General features: G+C 36.3%; 3 pseudogenes across 6 annotated transcripts; 1 reads left to right on the plus strand and 2 right to left on the minus strand.

Annotated features, from left to right (window-relative positions):
• The first annotated feature begins 2,788 nt into the window (after window positions 1-2,788).
• Window positions 2,789-8,853, plus strand: LOC145610541 (pentatricopeptide repeat-containing protein At5g46100 pseudogene; annotated as a pseudogene). 6 transcript variants are annotated; one of them, XR_014106296.1, is made up of 5 exons: window positions 2,789-4,825; window positions 5,448-6,129; window positions 6,258-6,385; window positions 8,186-8,342; window positions 8,407-8,853. The product of XR_014106296.1 is annotated as a pentatricopeptide repeat-containing protein At5g46100 pseudogene, transcript variant X5 (transcript). The 6 variants fall into 6 exon arrangements; XR_014106295.1 differs by having other exon boundaries at window positions 8,462-8,853; XR_014106297.1 differs by having other exon boundaries at window positions 5,448-5,661; window positions 5,780-6,129; window positions 8,186-8,853.
• On the minus strand, window positions 5,448-6,232 carry LOC145610544 (protein DMP4 pseudogene; annotated as a pseudogene).
• Window positions 8,125-8,918, minus strand: LOC145610543 (protein DMP4 pseudogene; annotated as a pseudogene).
• Window positions 8,919-18,303: the final 9,385 nt, after the last annotated feature.

Raw genomic sequence — 18,303 nt, forward strand, 5'->3', positions numbered from 1 at the left:
ATGTGATGGAACTACACTCATTTACATAGGTTGAGGGAAAAAAAATTAGGGCCTGTTCACATTTACTTAATTTCAGTTCAGTTCAGTTCAGTTCCAATCAGTTCAGTTCAGTTCAGTTTAGCTCTTAATTTCCCTCTCACATAAAATATTCATTTCAGCTCAATTCAGTTCAGTTCCAATCAGTTCAGTTCCAATCAGTTCAGTTCAGTTCAGCTCCAATCAGTTCAGTTCAGTTCAGTTCAACTCAATTAAGTAAATATGAACAGGCCCTTAGGGAACAAAATTTGCTGGAGCATGGAGGACACAGACAAGGTCCAACATAATTTGCTACCTTCTTACTTTGGCAAAACTAGTAGTAGCAGATAACTTTAAGCGATTAAGTAGCGGGTAGATATTACAGTAGCGAGTAGCTGTCAATTAGCAGTGGCTAGAGTTTAGCTATCAAAGAAACGGTTCAAATTACAAGTGTTTGGCAAAAGTAGCGTTTACATATTGTTTAAAAAATAAACAATGATACTTGGACAAATGATACCCGCTACTTATAAATGCTACTCGTACTAGTTTCAACGTTTAAGAAAAGCTACCTAAACTCTACCGCTACTTGAACCGCTACTTTGCCAAAAACACCCTTATTGTTTTTTCTAGTATTGTTTTGATTGGTCAAAACGTTACCCACTACCTCAAACGCTACTATCAAATAGAGTCTTTCTCTGTTTTACATCAGTTTACACATTTAGTTCAACACAATTTCTTTTTGTCAAAAACAAAAAACAAAAAAAGCAATTTACATAAATTGCTCTACATTATTTTGTGTTTTATACCATTTCAACGTTTGTTATTCAAATATATGTTAACTTTTATATAACATTTGCTTATTGATAATAGAAGAAATCCATGTTTTTTTTAAATCACATGTTAGTAATGTATTGAGTGTCATTAATATAGCACACATTTAGTAGTGTTTTAGGTTGTTTTTCCCTTCCTTTTATAGCTTTCTTTCTTAATATAATTGCTTAGTTTTGTTCATTAGTTTCTTTAATCTTACTTATTTTGTGTTTTCGTTCACTTTTGTGGTTATTTTAATCTTTTCCCTCTTTTCTTGTTGTTTGTAGGTATTAGACGAGGCTCGAGACTTGATCATGGTGGCTTTCTGGGTTGGAAGAGGCTCTTGGCGCAAGCTCATAGCATTTGAAAAGTTCACAAGGCAAGAAAATGGCATGCTCCAAGTTCTAGCTTTTGCGCTTTCAAACCGTGTGGTGTTGACCCACAAAAGTGTTATTTTGAATCTATTATGATTGGTGACTATCACGAGGATTTGCGCCCTCATGCATGATCATTACTCTAGGGGAAGATACCCTCTTGGTCGGCGCACATGGGGTCGAGTTATGAGCGCACGATGCTGCTGAAGCTTTGAGCAACCCAGGCCTGCGCAAGCTCACAACCTTGCTTCCCAGGTTGTTTCTAGCTCATCTTTCACGCTTCTTATAATAAATACTTTATAACCTACTTTTTGTAATAACTTGTGAAAAGCTTAAATTTTTGTTCTTGCGTGTTTGTCTCTTTAATATTGTTTGTTTTTAGGTTTGTAACAACTCTAATTCTTCTAAGAGAGCTTTCTCCCTTAAATGATAAGGTTTTCTTTTTCTATAGGATATACTTTGAGGGATTTGCTTTGATATCGTGAACTGCTCATTGGCGAAGAGTTTATGTGGAATCGTAAATTTTATTAATTTCTAGAATACTTTAAGATGAAAACCCAAACGGCTACAACAAATTATTAGATAGTCTCCTCAAAAGTGTTCTATATTCCAACAATAAGGGGAGATATTTCACGATGTTAGATTTACATAGAGTTTATATGAACATTTCCTTATTTGATTCAATATATTATGCAAATTCAAATATTTATTTTGTGCAGATATTGTATGTCTTTTTATTGATTGATTGATGTTACTATTAAGAAAATTCAAAGTAACCTAATGATCAAACTCAAAAAACATATTGTGATTGCGTTATTTTATGAATGAATGTAATACTACCTCCGGTTCAAATTACTCGCAACTTTTAAATATTTTATATCTCACAAATAATACTTCCTCCGTTAACTATTATTTGCAACAAAGGGGGTGTTTGCGGACTCCTAGGCAAAATTTGTTTGTGGGAGTAAAATGGAGAGAGAAAAAGTTGGGTGCATGTGATGAGGAGAGAGATAGAGAGAAATGATTACCTAAAAAGAAAAGAAAACATTTGTTGCATATAATAGTTAGCATCCATTTATAGTATATATTGCAATTAATAGTTAACGGAGGAAGTACTCAAAGTTGCGAGTAATTTGGACTGAAGGTAATATTTTTTTTATTCGTGTTCTTTATACTTATGTGCGATGTTCTTCGGGGTTTGTAAGTGTACCATAGAAATTTCATTGAGCATAACCTTAGATCTGACGGTGGATAGTACTCCATGTATGCGTGTCATAAATCTTCTTCCTCCGTTTTCAATTTAATTTTTTTTTTCTCCTTTAGAGCTTCTCACTTCTACACTCACCTCTCTTCCTCTCCTCCATTGAAGCAGCTTCTGAGCTTCCTCTCCTCCATTGAAGCAGCCTCTAAGGTAAGTGTTTTATTTATTCATTTATATTATTCTTTTCCAAATCATCAAATATCATTTTCACAATCTAGAATTCATCGTTAATTTAATAGCAATATTGTCAATTTAGGGTTCCTCTAATGTCGATTGTTGAACTATTGGTTATAATTGCTGAACTTACGAATGATTATTATTGTACTATCGATTATGTTGCTAGCATGTTGCAATGTGCAATTTATCTTAATTTGTAAGCAAGATGATTATTATGCGATGTTTCGAGCTTGATTTGATAATTGTTTCGAATGTAATTGCTAATGTGTTACAAGCTGTTGTTTATGACCTTATTTTTCCCTGTACCATCGCGACCGCCCTTTCGGCTTAGGGACGGGTCTGCTTGTTGTTATGTATGCATAATGTGCTTGGAATTTGACTGTAAATTTATGTATACAGCTAAAAACAATTAACTGTTGTAATTGGTTTATCGAATACCTAGTGAATGCATATGCCGACTTTTTGTCAAAGATATCGGAAAGGATTTGAATCAGTTATCAGTGTGTCATTCTCCGTTTCTGCAGGTTATGTTACATGTTGTTGGACTTAATTTTATGTAGAACGACTTGAGCCGTGATATGAGTTTGGTTGATCTTGAATAGTTGCAATCATGGGAACTAAGGCGGCATTGAAGTGGTCTAAGAAGATTACGACATCACAGGTGGAACAGCTAATTCGAGCTGAAAAAGACTTGTCTAAGGCTATTGCAATATTTGATTCGGCAACAGCTGAGTACAAAAATGGCTTTAAACATGACCACACTACTTTTGGGCGTATGATATCTAGATTAGTCTCTGCGAATCAGTTTAGACCTGCAGAGGAGCTTCTTGACAAAATGAAGGAAGAGAAGTGTCAGGTTAATGAAGATATAATCCTCTCCATTTGTCGAGGATATGGTCGAGTTCATAAGCCATTGGAGGCTGTTAGGATTTTTAAGAACGCGAAAGGATATGAATGCGAACTCACTGAGAAGACTTACATCACTATCTTTTCCATTCTTGTTGATGAAAACCATTTAAAGATGGCCATGAGATTTTACCGTTACATGAAGAAAAAGGGTATTCCACCATCTGTTGTTTCTCTTAACATCTTGATTAAAGCCCTTTGTAAGAGCAGTGATACAATTGGTGCTGCAATTAATATATTTCGTGAAATGCCACATCGTCAGTGCCCTCCAGATTCTTACACTTATGGCACATTGATTAGTGGGTTGTGTAAATGTGGAAGAGTTGATGAAGCAAATGAACTTTTTAGAGAAATGGAGACAAAGGGTTGCCTACCCACCGTTGTTACGTACACTACTCTGATGCATGGTCTGTGCAAAACTGAAAAGTTAGGTGATGCTCTGACTTTGTTTGAGGAAATGAGAAGCAAAGACATTAAGCCAAATGTATTTACCTACAGTGCATTGATGGATGGTCTTTGCAAGCATGGACGATCCTTACATGCGCTAGATCTACTGGACAAGATGCTTCACGGACGTCTTTCTCCCAACATGATTACTTATAGCACTCTAATTCCTGGACTTTGCAAAGATGGGAATCTTTGTGAAGCTGTAAAACTTTTTGACAGAATGAAACTTCAAGGTCTTAAACCTGATGCTGCACTGTATGCTAAGATCATTAGTGGTTTCTCTGACTTGGGCAAGTTCCGGGAGGCAGCCAATTTCCTCGATGAAATGGTCCTTGCAGGAATCTCACCCAATAGGTTAACTTGGAGTACTCATGTTAGGACTCATGCTGTTGTCATAAAAGGACTTTGTGTGGTTGATCTCAATCGAGCATTTCATGTGTACCTAAGTATGAGAACCAGGTGTCTATCTGTTGAACCTGAAGTGTTTAGTTCTCTTATCAAAGGCTTCTGCAAGAAAGGAGACATGCAAAATGTTTGCCGCATTCTTGCTGAGATGGTTTGTGATGGTTGTCTACCAGATGAGGAGATATGGAAGACTATCTTAAGAGGTTTTCTTGATCAAAGAAAGATGTTGGAGACCATTGAAAGCTTTCACATGCTGTTGGTACAGAATATTGATGAGCTTGAAGTTATCTGTAGATAAAAATACCTATGAAATATAAAGGTTCAAGACTAAGTATGTAGTAGTTCAGTGGGTTAAAGTTTTGATGGCTCTCCTTGTTAGTAGCTTTTGCCTTTCAACAATGATCTTGATTGAAGGGATATCTCCTGCAAGGTGGGTTGCTATTTACAGGTCTGTTTTCTTTCAGTTCTTTCCAGGGTACTACTGTGAATCTATGTCTTGACTGTTTTTTCAATACATCTTTTTAGTTGTAAGGATTATTTAATTTGACAAAGTCAGTTTTGAACTACAGCATGAGATCTGGTGCAAAATATACCTTAGTCTGGTAGTTTTTGTTAGTTCCAATGCTCAGAATATTAAGGTATGTTATCAGCACTAAATGTATGACATATACTTTAAAAATGAGACCATGTCAAAGTAGAAATGCTTGATTTTTTAATATTCTGAGATCTGAATGCAAATGAATGTGACTAGAGCTAAGAGGTGTGAAATCATCTTATGGCTGTGCTAGTATCCTTTGTATTCATGAAATGATATTAATTATTTAGGGCCTCCTACACAAAAAGAAATATATTGCTGTGTTATTTTTCATTGGTTTTTCCTAGTATAGATTATAACTTTTAATTTCCTCTTTATTTCCCAGTTTTTGTTCATAGCACTAGGAATCTTGTGATACCTTTCTATTTTGAACAATTTATGAATTTTCCTGTAGTAATTTCTTAACAATGATAAAAGCTGTAATAGGATGAATTGATCTTATGTGAATATTTTATAGGGTCAATGGAGATAGAGAAGCAGCTGGAGTTATATACAATTACAATATAATGCACATTGAAGATATACAATTTGGAAATTAGTCACAGAAGAACATGTGTAAGACGACCGTGTTACATCAAATGATCAATTAGCAGTTACGGGGAAACCTATCCCATGGCGTTGGGTAGGGAATGCTACAAACAGCATACTGCAAAGTACTCCTATTCCTACAGGTAGTGCTGTAAGAATTTCCCGGGTCTCTTTTGATGGCGTTGGATAGAAGCATTGAACCGTATTCTTGTCAAATAAGGCAATTGCTGCAAAAACCAATACTGACATGAAAGCATGCAGAAAATCTATGAACCGAAGCCGGTATTTGGCAGCAAGCTGGGATGGAATAGTTGCTGGCCCATCTATCACCCACAGTCCGTTGAAAGTGGCAAACCCATAATAGATTTTCCCATCGTTATCCTTGAAGCAGTCAGTGAAGCTTAGTAGGAATGATGACAACCCACAAAGAGCAATTAGGATGGAAGTCATCGTTCGGCTCACTGGGTCGCATTCACCCTGATTTGTGAAAACTGGTGCGAGAAGCTGAAAGGCCATAACTGTTCCAGTTGGTAGTAAATTGGCCAAGTGAGCCGTGCTCTGAAATGTCTGGCTGATGGCTGCTTGTATTGGATTTCTGTCCCCTGTAGAAGGTATATCTCGGAGGAGGGGAACCTTTTGCTCTTCATCACTCTGATGAGCTTGCTCACTAATTGCATTGACATCCATGTCTCGCTTTCTTGATCTTTCTTCTGATTGCTCTCTGTTCTGCTTTTTACAGGTCTTTGAGAGGCTGACTGCTATATAAGAGGGGGAGGATGGCTAATAATTGCATTGAGTAGAGCAAAAGGAATGGGAGGGCTGGTTAGTAATGCCTTGCAAGAAAGAAGAAACTAAGTTATATTTGAGGTAAAGCTTACTTTATTAGAATCATGGGAAAGTTGCTCCTGTAATTTAGTTAATAAAGATATCCATTGTTTACAGTTATGAAACTATAAGAGCAACGATGCATTTCTTAATTTGATACCGGTCTAAAAGATGAGAGGGCACACATTTTGGGAGATTGCTTTGACTTCGACTTATTTCAATGTTTTGTGTATAACCATTGCATCTTTTTTGCAACTGCTGGAAAATTCTATTATGTTAATTATAGAGCATCTGAAAGGGATATTTTCTGCCAAAGTTTATAGTAAACCACAATTAAGGGTTGCTTTTAGATATATCTCATCCATTTCTTGTCTGGTGTTTGGAGTTCAACCTAATTTTCTACTTAATTTGTTGCTGATTGCAACTTCTGGATAAAGTTACTTGCATGGTTGTATATCAGCTAGCTTAAACTTTGTGATGATAATTTATCCTCTCTTGGATTTAAGTAACCCTTTAATTTTGGCCTGAAAGAGTGGTTTATTAATAATGATAACTTATGGTGGTTCCTTATAGCATGTGATCACCAGATGCCGTAAATGTTTTAGATATACGAAGTACTAAGTATGATATTACCTGTTTGCGAATTTATTTTTTCTTCTTGAAAATTCTGTTTTGGGTCAAGTTAAGTATTGATGATTTAGTAATATTGATAAGGCTCATTAAGAAGATTTTTGGAATTCTTATTGCTTAAGACATGAAAATCATGTATACACGTAGTAGATACTGAATTATCATTTTTGGGATGGTACAAGGGTCCTGCGTCTCTACTAGTCCATACTCTTTGCAGGTCAATTCAGTCCATTTTTGTAGGATGGAAGGAGAGGGGGGGGGGGGTGTTGGGGATAATTTTCACCACCAAATCCAGTAAGGGCGGGAATCGTACCACTAGACCGAACTCTTTTTGGCTATTTTAGAACCTAAAATTTTATAATGGTTTGTCCATTACTTTCATCCCTTGCACGGTATGTTTTCCTAAAAATCAGTTGTGTTGTTTTGTTTGCATTTATAATATATTTTTTTTTTGTTTGTGTGGGTGTGTTGCTTTTATTCTAAAACGTCTAGAGTAACTTGCTTAATACAGTAGACGATTTAGAGTATAATTTTTTATAAAGATTGTATCCCTTTTGTGTTGTTGATTTTGTTTATAACGTAACGGCTCCTTTTTTGTATGCCTACTTTGTGCCTTTGTGGGACGTCATTTATATTGGCGTATGTTTGTATTTATTTGGATGCTTGTATCATTTTAGCCATCCCATCCCAAATTAGTGAGAATTGTGTTAAATCATGTTTTCTTTTATGAATTGGATTATTCCGTTTTACTATTTGAGTCTATCGTTGACTTTTTAATTAGTGAGACGATTTTATTGATTTTTATTTTACTTTCTTGGAAAAATACGTTATGTACTCATAAGAAATCTGAATGTTTTACCAACTTTGATTTCAAGTTAAAAAAAATGTCATAGGCCTAAAAGAATATACCATTTGAGAGACTTACATAAATGTGTTGTTGTATACACTCATTTAACAGGAGATTACGATTACATAAAAGTTATGAGCTGGAAAATAAATGAAATAGTGGATAATAATAAACAAAAGTAAGTTTATTTTTAAAATGCCTCCTAATTATGGATTCATGCAATTAATGAAGAGCGGAGGAAGTTAATGATTAATTGATTATCTTCTAATCATCATCATCTTTGCCTAACAGTAATCAAGATTTCTTTAGTCTAACCTTGTTACATGAGTTTTACACTAAAGTTCCGAAATTACAAAATTTGGAAGCTCTGGGGATAGCAGCAGAAAGGGCATTCAAGAAACCAGATTAATGTCAAGCAAGAGAAATCATTTGGCATGGAAGGAATAACCAATTCCATGGCGCTGTGTGGGAAACAAAACAAACAAGAAACTCGAGGCGAATCCAATTCCAACGGGAAGTGCGGTGAGTATCTGCTGCAAATCTCTTGATGGTGATGGGAAAAAACATCTAACTGTATTGTTTTCAGACAGTGCAATTGCTGTGAAAACAAATACTGATGTGAAACCGTGCACAAAATCCAGGACTCTCAGACGGTACCTGGAAGCCAGCCGTGGTGATAGAGGTACCTCAGAATCTACCAGCCACAGACCATTAAAGGTTGCGAAGCCATAAGAGATATTTCCACGTCTGTCTCTAAAGCTGTCAGTGAAGCAGAGAATAAACACCGATAATGCACAGAGCGCGAGAAAGGTGGAAGCCATCACGACGTTTACATGGTCGCAATCACCTCGATTGGTGAAAACAGGAGAAAGAAGCTGGAAGGTTAAGATAGTTCCTGTTGGTAGTAGATTGGCTAAGTTTGTTGTGCCTTGTAATGTCTGACTAAGAATTTCATGTCTTCCCTTTCTCCTTATCATTGTATCTGATAAAACTTCATTATCATCGAGGAAAGGCTCGGAGTTTGACATCTTCACTCTTCTCTTAATCTTGGTTTGCTTGCTCTTAATTTTCATGATTTTTTAACAGAATTATGGCACATTTGGGTTAATTTAATAAGTGATTAATGGCAATATATTTAAGTGATGGCAAGAAATATGAAAATTGAGTTTGTATTTGAAGTGATACTGACCTTTTCATTTCAAAGTTACATAACGGATGACATGCTCCTAGCTTGTGTTCTTGACCCCCAATAGTAATTTTTTTTTGAACTTTGACAATTATTATGGTAGCATTAGAAGAATTTTTGCAAATTGTGGTGCATTTTTGAAATTCAAAGAATACTTGCTACCATAAGGATCAATTGGCGTTTAATTTTTATTTATTTGACGGGTGACGTTTATCTATGTTTATTCAAGTATACTTAGGGCTGGCAAAAGATTTCGTATTACAATTGAAGAAGAAGAAAAAGTCTAGTTCATGCACTGCTTGCAACTGCAAGAACTTGAATTTAGACATCATTTGACTTTAAACATTGAACATATTAAATGTAAGCTAGTTCCCAATTTATGAATAACTAACGTTATTTCCATGTCTTGGATTTGGATGGTTAGACCATACAAAAATGGACTGATAAAAAGAAACGCTTGCTTAAAAGTACTATGGGCTTTATTACCCAATAATATTTTCTTTGGGCTGCAACTGATGTACTATAATTTGTCTTACTGCAAAGTATTATGGCCTTTTTGATTTTTTAAACTCCCAATTTCTCTACCATATACAGTACTGTACTAGATAACTCTCCACGTACAAAATTAATTTGTCCAACTTTTTTTAAATGCGAAGGATAGCTCAAGTAGTCAAATAGTTAGAGTTTTCCTTCCGATTTTAAGTGATTTCAGCATAGATTTTTATCAATTGCCGTTATGGCTTTCTAAACATTAAATAAAAATAATAATAATAGAAAAACCCATAATTTTTAAAGGTAAATATTACTAATGAATCCGCCATATAGGCATATATCAAGAGAGGGAATGTGTTCACAATTTTTAAAAAACAATCTTTTTAGATGGTTAAATACTCCCTTTATCTGTAAGAGATTGCTTCAAATTCCGATTATAAAGAGAGCTAGTGGTTGCAACTCTTGCAAAGTTGCAAGTGCACAAATTTACAGGTATGGAGCAATTTTTTTTTAATGATATTTATTTTTAGGATATGAGACAATCTTTAAAAATGGATGGAATATCACACTGATCGTGAGTGACCACTTTAGTAAAACATGATCTGTACTGCCTGTACATGTTCAAGTCGCACATCCATGCTCATAGCTAACAGAAAAGGGTGAAAATTTGATTACAGGTAATTTTACCATAAGTTAAAAAAGACTTGATTGATTAAACCCAAATTGATGTGATGCTCCTCCCGACAATAGGTTGTAACAATTTCCTGATCGAAGAATTTTCGAATGCTGCTAAAAAATTCCCTTTATTTCATACAGTAGTTCCTAACCTCTTTTTGAATTTTAAAAATGAAGAAGCTTCCATCAACTTCAAAATCTGCCCAATTCCCCCTAATAGCAGCCCTCATAAGTCATTAGACATACTTTGATATGAGATAAGCTATTGAGTGAGATAATTAAAAGGTATGCTATAATACAGAGTAGTAATTATTACTCAGTATTAATTATATGTGTCGTAGTTTATGACATATGTCATATAATGAATAAAAAATTAGTCAAATTTATTAAAGGTAAATGCTAATGAACGTTCTGAAGCGTTGGATAAAATAACTAAAAGTGGAAATATCACATTAAAAAGAGCATTAACTGCACTGATTGATGCGTGATTTAGGCATACATTCCCAAATTAATACCACGCACTTTAGGAAATGTTTTGAATGTTTTATCCATTTCTCAATGTTTCTTCCTCATTGTTTAAGTGTATAAGTCCAACCAAGCAAGGAATAGGCAATAGCAACCTTTTTGAATTATAGACGACCAAATTTATTAGCCATTGCTTATTATGATACTCCATATCAATATTTCGACATAATCATTCTTTATAACAATGTGTTAAAACCCTTTTAATTTATTCCAAACTTGACAATTCAACAAACTAATTTATAGGATACTATAATTAAAGCAAACTTTGAATATGTCCAATTATCCAAAATTGCAGATCAATACTAGCCATTCTATCCCACTTGGATCGTCAATAGGAGAATTATTTAGTTCAAAAAGTTTTAGATGTTAGGAAATGAATCTTGACTTTATTATAAACTAAGTAGAAATTATGTACTAGTACAATTTATACGTTACTCATGTTTCATCTTTAGAAATACATGGAACTTGGGGATTCTTGTTAGTCATATTATATTTTCAAATATAATTAATGATATACTAAATCGCTAAACAACTCCTAACGTACATTTGATTGTAGTTTCACAAGTTAGGTTTTTTGCTGCCTACTCCTCGCTGCTTCTAACTTATGTTTGTTACTAGTAGAATTTATTAGTTTTATACTACCTCCATTACATATTAGTTGCAACTTTGGAATATTTTATCTCTCACAAATATTGCCCAAAGTTGCAACTAATATGTAACGGAGGTAGTATAAATAATGTATTTGTTGTATTTTGTATGTTCATAAATTCAATCACAAAGGTTATTTTACACGAGTACAACGTATATACTATCAATCTCTTACAATTTTGTCAAAAACTCCTCAAGTTTTAATTAATCCAATCAGACTAAATTGTAATTGTATTTGGTAGTTGTCGGTCGGTGGATATCTCTTATTTATGATAGAAATCAATAAATATCTTCTCATCAAACATAAAATTGGAAAGGTTGCCCATAACATGTTAATTTACCCAAAGATAAATAGTCAACCACTCAACCTGATATATTTGGACTCGTATTAACAACATACTCAAAACAACTTATACAACCAACCTTACTAGTCAACTGATCAAACAATCCAAATAAACTAGTTTTTGAAGGCAATTAATATAAGTGGCCTAATTAATCGACAACTAACTAACTAATTAAAATCTCATTGCTACAGTAATTTGCCAAAAAATTGTCTTATCTAATGTTATTATCATCTTATTCATATTACAGCGTTGTTTTCATACGAAATGACATTGGTTGACATGTGGTTAGACTACTAATCAGTTAAGCCGCCCAATCAATTTCGTTGACACGAAAGTAATTACCCTTTAATCCTGTATGAATTGTTTGATCAACAAAATTAATCACAGGTTAAATTTTACAATAAGAAAGGTTGCACCCATGATTAATATATTGAAGATTTGAAGTTATTACATATTTATGATGATATAAATCCTGAATCAATGACAGTACAAATTGAGAATGCTTGAACGCAAAGCAAAATCTTCCCAGCTAGAATATTACACGCTCAACTCACCGAAAGTGAAATTTTGCTACATTTTTCACTTAGGGAGGTAAAAGGTTCTTGATCTTTTGAACTTTATTATTAACAATTTAACCACATATATTATGCTACGTACTTTGCTTAGGTTTTACTCTTTTTAATTAGATGGCAATCAAATAATTGGTGTAACTGTTTTGCTCCTTCGGTATCTCTTGAAATTTAGAAAACCGGATTAGGTTTTTTGGCGAACATATGTTATTTAACAAACAACATGTGTAATTAACAATAATAACCTTATTAGATAGCATGACAAGGGATTTGTTTTTCTAATTACACAACGTATGAATAAGTTTTGTAGTTTTGGAAAATACGAAGTGTTATATACGTAGCAACCTTACAGTTCCGTCAGTGGCGGATTGAGGGACATTTAGTGGGGTCCCTTGACCCCACTTGAATATTTAAAAAAAAAAATTCTTATTAATTTTTTTTTTATATATATAAAAATTACCTATATTTTTAACTGAATGACCCCATAAATATTTATCAAATGCATTTTGACCCCGTTAAATATTATTTCTGGATCCGCCACTGAGTTCCGCATTTGTTTAGATTTTTTTTCATCTCTAAACAAAATTGCAAATGCTTCTTAAGGGTTGCCTGGCTCTCTATATCATGCTTACCTAAAATTCAGAAATGTAAAATCATTTTGTCTTGACAATATATTCACCATCAATGATTTGAGCTAAAAAATAAAAAGAAAAGGTGCCATAAGTATGTAGGTCCTAACCCTTAAAGAGTAGTGCTTTTTCTCCAAAATAAAAATCACTAATTTTCATCATTTCATATAATTCCATAAAAGTGTTACAGTATGATAAATGGGCCAATTGCTATTCATTTTTGGTAGTACTAGTGAGTAGCAAGGCCCTTTTTGCACAAATTCGTATGCTTATAGGTTTTGTTCCTTATAGAATTTTAGGATTCAATTTTTATGCTTGTTCTCTTTTTTCTTTGTCATCATAATTATGAATTGTCCCAAACATTGTATGTGATGGTTGTTCCCTTTCATTTTCATGCTTGATGCTTCCTACCAGTATCTATTATATGATTGATTGCCTAACTTTCCGCTAATTAGGACTCTTTGCTTAAGGAAGACCATAGGAGATTATCAACATGATACTTAATTGGTAATCTCGCCGTGTCAAAATAGTTGCTACACTTTTATATGACATGCATAGAATTTATGTGATCGAACAATTAATTACCATAATGTACGTTACCATCCATTACCCCCTAACAAACCTCACCAGGCCATCATCCCCGGTTCCTTGCCCATGCCAACCACGCATCATCACAACAAGCCAACCAAGCGCCATCAACTCGATCATGAGCCTGACAACCACATACCACCAGTCCACCACCATCTAGAGGAGGTTATTGGATAGGTTTGTCCAATTAAAAGGGTCGGGTCACATATTAAAGGGTCTTAACTCATGAGTTCTTGACCCTTCTCTCTCTCTCTCTCTCTCTCTCTCTCTCTCTCTCTTTTTAATCTTTATTTTTTTTTATGGATAGGGTTAAATTGGGCTTTAATGTTGAAGGGTCATTATAGGACTTTTATCGATATACCAATAATCTCTTATGATAGTGGTTGTGGTTGTAGTTGACGTATCCTAAATTCCTACTAAATAAGTACTTTTTTTTTAATTAATTTTTTTTTACTCGTAACACTTCTTATTTTATGCTTGCCAATTAATTCGACATTATTTCAATCACTTATATTTCAAATTTCCAAATCATTAAAAAAGTGTGTATTATGAAAGTATAAATCGAGATGTATCTTACAAGATTTCACATGATTATATTTATTTTTAACAATAAATAATAAAGTACTAAAGTAAAAGTGTTGCAAGTAAAAAATGAGGAAGTATTAAGGAAAAATATTTGCAAGTTGATAAGGCTACTTTAGTCAATTTTATAATTTTAGAGTACGTGCAAGTGATTAAATAATGGGGACTTAAAAAATTGAATACATAAAAGTCCCTCGTGTAGGGTTCGTGAGTCTCTGCTAGGGTTTCGTTTCTAGTGATCTCTTCGTTGTGTTTTTGCCCTGATTTTCTGTGCTTTCTTGCCCTCTTTTGCTTGATTTTCTTCTGGTGATAGTGCTTTTCCTGATGGCTGACGAATTGGTGAAATATTGGGAGAGACTTTGCCTGACTGAGGATGAGAATAAGGTGTATGGCGGTGATTTGGTTGAACCTGATGATGGGATCTCGAAAACTCAAATTGATCTTTCCTTGGTGGGGAAATTATTGACCAAGAAAACGTTCAATACTGATGCGATGAAAAGGGTTTTGAAGAACCTCTGGCGATTGACGGGAAATGTTGCTATTCGAATGATCGAAACAAACTTATTTGTGTTCCAGTTCTTTGATATTGCTGATAAGGAGAAGGTCTTGGATGGAAGGCCGTGGGCGTTTGATAACCAGTTATTGCTTCTCCAAGAGCTTAATGGAGATGATCAACCGTCGGAAGTATGTTTCCAATTCTCCCCGTTCTGGATTAGACTGCTGGATGTTCCCTTTAGCCGACGTAATGTGAAATTTGCTAAGGAAGTTGGGGATAGTCTGGGTGGTTTTTTGGAGTTCGATAACTCTGATCCACTTGGATGGGAAAAATTTGTGCGAGTCAAAGCGCTGATTGATGTTGATAAGCCGCTTCGAAGGGGGATGAAGATTACTATAGGGGGTGGTGCCACAAAATGGGTGGGCTTTAAGTACGAACGTCTCGGGGGTTTCTGCTTTTATTGTGGGAGGCTCGGTCATGCTGACAGGGAGTGCCCGTTCTTTGAAGATAATGGGGGTGATGGGGGTGTGGTGTTTCAATATGGCCCCTTCCTCTCAGCCTCACCACTCCAGCGCTCTCGCAATAATGATATTGAGCGTGAGAATGAGAGATCTTGGATGGAGAATTTGACTCGTGGTAAAGTGCTGCGGAGACCTCAATATAATGACCCTAAAGCAATCCGGCTTGGCCCTCCTAGTGCTGCGCGTAAGCTGCTGTTCAACTCCCCACAAGGCTCGACTATGGTATCTCCTAAAGCTAGAGAAGCCGCGTTGATGGTTGTGACTGATCCCGGGAGCAACAAGGCTGTGTTGAGGCCCCGTCATATCCAATGCCCAAATGCTCCAAGTAGAGAGGAGGCTGATGTTGCTGCTGTTCTTGACCCACCTATGTCGACAGTCCTGCCAACTCCTTCCATAGTGCCTGCGCCAAATACTAAACAGTCTGCTACTTGGCAGAGAATTGTCCGTGAGAATGTAGGTAACAATTATGATGCTTGTATGACTGAGGTGGGGTGTAGTGGTAATAATGGAAAAAGAAAAAGTGACTTGTTGTCTGATGTCCATATGGACATGGGTAGTGGTGAGGGGAATAAAAAGTCAAAATGTATTGTTCCTACTGTTGATTGTAATGTAATGTCTAAAGTAGAGGGTCTTGGGGATAACCAAGCCCTCGAAAAACAATGAAAATCTTGAGCTGGAACTGCTTCGGGCTTGGCAACCCGAGGTCAGTTAGGACCCTCCAAGATCTTTGTTGGAGGGAGAGGCCGAATATTGTCTTTGTAATGGAGACTAAAGTTCATGAAAGTATTCTTAATAAAATCAGAAATCGTTGTGGTTATATGAATGGTATCTGTCTAAGTAGTGTTGGTAGTTCGGGAGGTGTGGGGTTATGGTGGAATGATGCTAGCATTGATATTGTTTCTTTTTCTCTTCATCACTTCTATGTCAATGTGCTTGATGACAACAAAAATCCCCTTTGGCGTGCTATGGGAATTTATGGATGGCCGGAACAAGCGAATAAACATAAAACGTGGGCCCTTATGTCTCAATTAAAAGCTGAAAATGATCTCCCTTGTGTTATGTTCGGGGACTTTAATGAGATTGTGAGTTTGTCGGAAAAGGAGGGTGGTGCTCCGAGAAGGGAGAGTCTTATGGATGCTTTCCGTGAGGCTATGGACACATGTGCTCTTCGTGACCTTGGCTTCAAAGGTAGTATTTATACTTGGGAAAGAGGGAACTCTATGTCTACATTGGTTCGAGAACGACTTGACCGTTTTCTTGCAACTGCCGATTGGTGTAGACTGTTTCCAGATTATGTGGTGCGACATTTACCAATCTTGAAGCCGGATCATGCTCTTATTGTGCTCTCTACTAAGAATTGTGGTTCTATAGACAGGGGGGGTACGGGTTTTAAATTTGAACAATATTGGCTTGCGAAGGAGGAGTGTGGGAGTGTGGTGCAAGGGGCGTGGTTGGGTGCGGCTGATATGGGTATGCCCCAAAAAATTGCTGTGTGTGGTGAAAGGTTAGCTAGCTGGGCTGCCTTAACTTTTGGTGCTGTAAAGAAAAAAATAAAAGATGCGGAAGAAGAGATGAAATTGCTAAAAGAGGGGGCGATGGATGGTGATAAGCTTCGGAGGTGTGGTGAATTAGCTACTCAGCTTGACTCGTTGTACTTGATGGAGGAATCGTATTGGTTCATGAGAGCTCGTGCGAATGAGTTACGTGATGGGGACAAAAACACGAAGTATTTTCACCATAAAGCTAGCCAACGAAAAGCACGTAACAGAATTAGGGGTCTTGTTGATGATAATGGCGAATGGAAGGGGGAGCGTGTCGATATTGAACGGCTTATTGAGGCGTATTTTTCTAACTTGTTCGCCACTAGTTCGCCTACTGGGTTTCAGGGAGCAATGGAAGGCCTCGAGCAGATGGTTACACCAGAGATGAATGTGGAACTGGATTTGGAACCAACAGGTGATGAGGTGAAGGAAGCGTTGTTTCAAATGCACCCAAGTAAGGCCCCGGGCCCTGACAGCATGCATGCTTTATTTTTTCAGAAATTTTGGCATATTGTGGGTTCGGAGATAGTTGCTTATGTTCAGAGTTGGTGGAGGGGGGAGATTGATATTGCAGGTGTTAATAACACATGTGTAGTGCTGATTCCGAAATGTGATGATCCAAAACAGATTTCGGAATTTAGACCTATCAGTTGTTGTAATGTCATTTATAAAATTGTGTCTAAAGTGATGGCAAATAAATTGAAAAAAATTTTGGGTGACATTATTTCACCGAATCAGAGTGCTTTTGTCCCTCAGCGACTTATCACTGATAATGCTATTATAGCTTTTGAAATTTTTCATGCTATGAAGAGAGGAGGGGAAGGGAAGGATGGTAATATTGCTCTGAAATTAGACATGAGTAAGGCTTATGATCGGGTTGAGTGGGTGTTTTTGGAACAAGTGATGATGAAACTGGGTTTTTCGACTAATTGGATTCACCGTGTTATATCCTGCATTAATAGTGTGTCGTTTGCTTTCAAGATAAATGGTCGGATTTCTGGTTCTGTGGTTCCATCGAGGGGGTTGCGGCAAGGTGACCCCATTTCTCCGTACTTATTTCTGTTATGTGCGGATGCTTTCTCTACTCTGATAACCAAGGCGGCAAATGCAAATCTCATCCATGGTGCCAGAATTTGTAGATCTGCTCCCCGGGTATCTCACTTATTTTTTGCTGATGACAGCATACTCTTTGCTAGAGCCACTCCGCAAGAATGCTCAACTATTGCTAATATTATTAGCAAATACGAAATAGCATCGGGTCAGAAAGTTAATCTTAGCAAGACAGAGGTATTTTGTAGCAAAAAGGTGCGTCAATGTCGGAGGCAAGAAATTATTGATATTTTAGGTGTCCGGGAGGTTGAAAGGCATGAGAAGTACTTGGGTTTGCCAACTATTATTGGGAGGTCGAAGAAAGCTATTTTTGCAGGGTTGAAGGAACGTTTGTGGAAAAAATTACAAGGGTGGAAAGAGAAGCTGTTATCGAGACCGGGTAAGGAAGTGTTGATTAAAGCAGTGGCTCAAGCGATACCAACGTATATGATGAGCATTTTTAAGCTCCCGGATGGCCTTATTGATGAATTACACTCCATGCTTGCTCGTTTTTGGTGGGGGTCAACGGAGGGTGCAAGTAAACTACATTGGCAACGGTGGGATTTATTATGCCAACCAAAGGCTGCTGGAGGTTTAG

Source organism: Chenopodium album, chromosome 24 (genome assembly GCF_948465745.1).
Source record: "Chenopodium album chromosome 24, dcCheAlbu1.1, whole genome shotgun sequence".
Lineage (NCBI taxonomy): Eukaryota > Viridiplantae > Streptophyta > Magnoliopsida > Caryophyllales > Amaranthaceae > Chenopodium > Chenopodium album.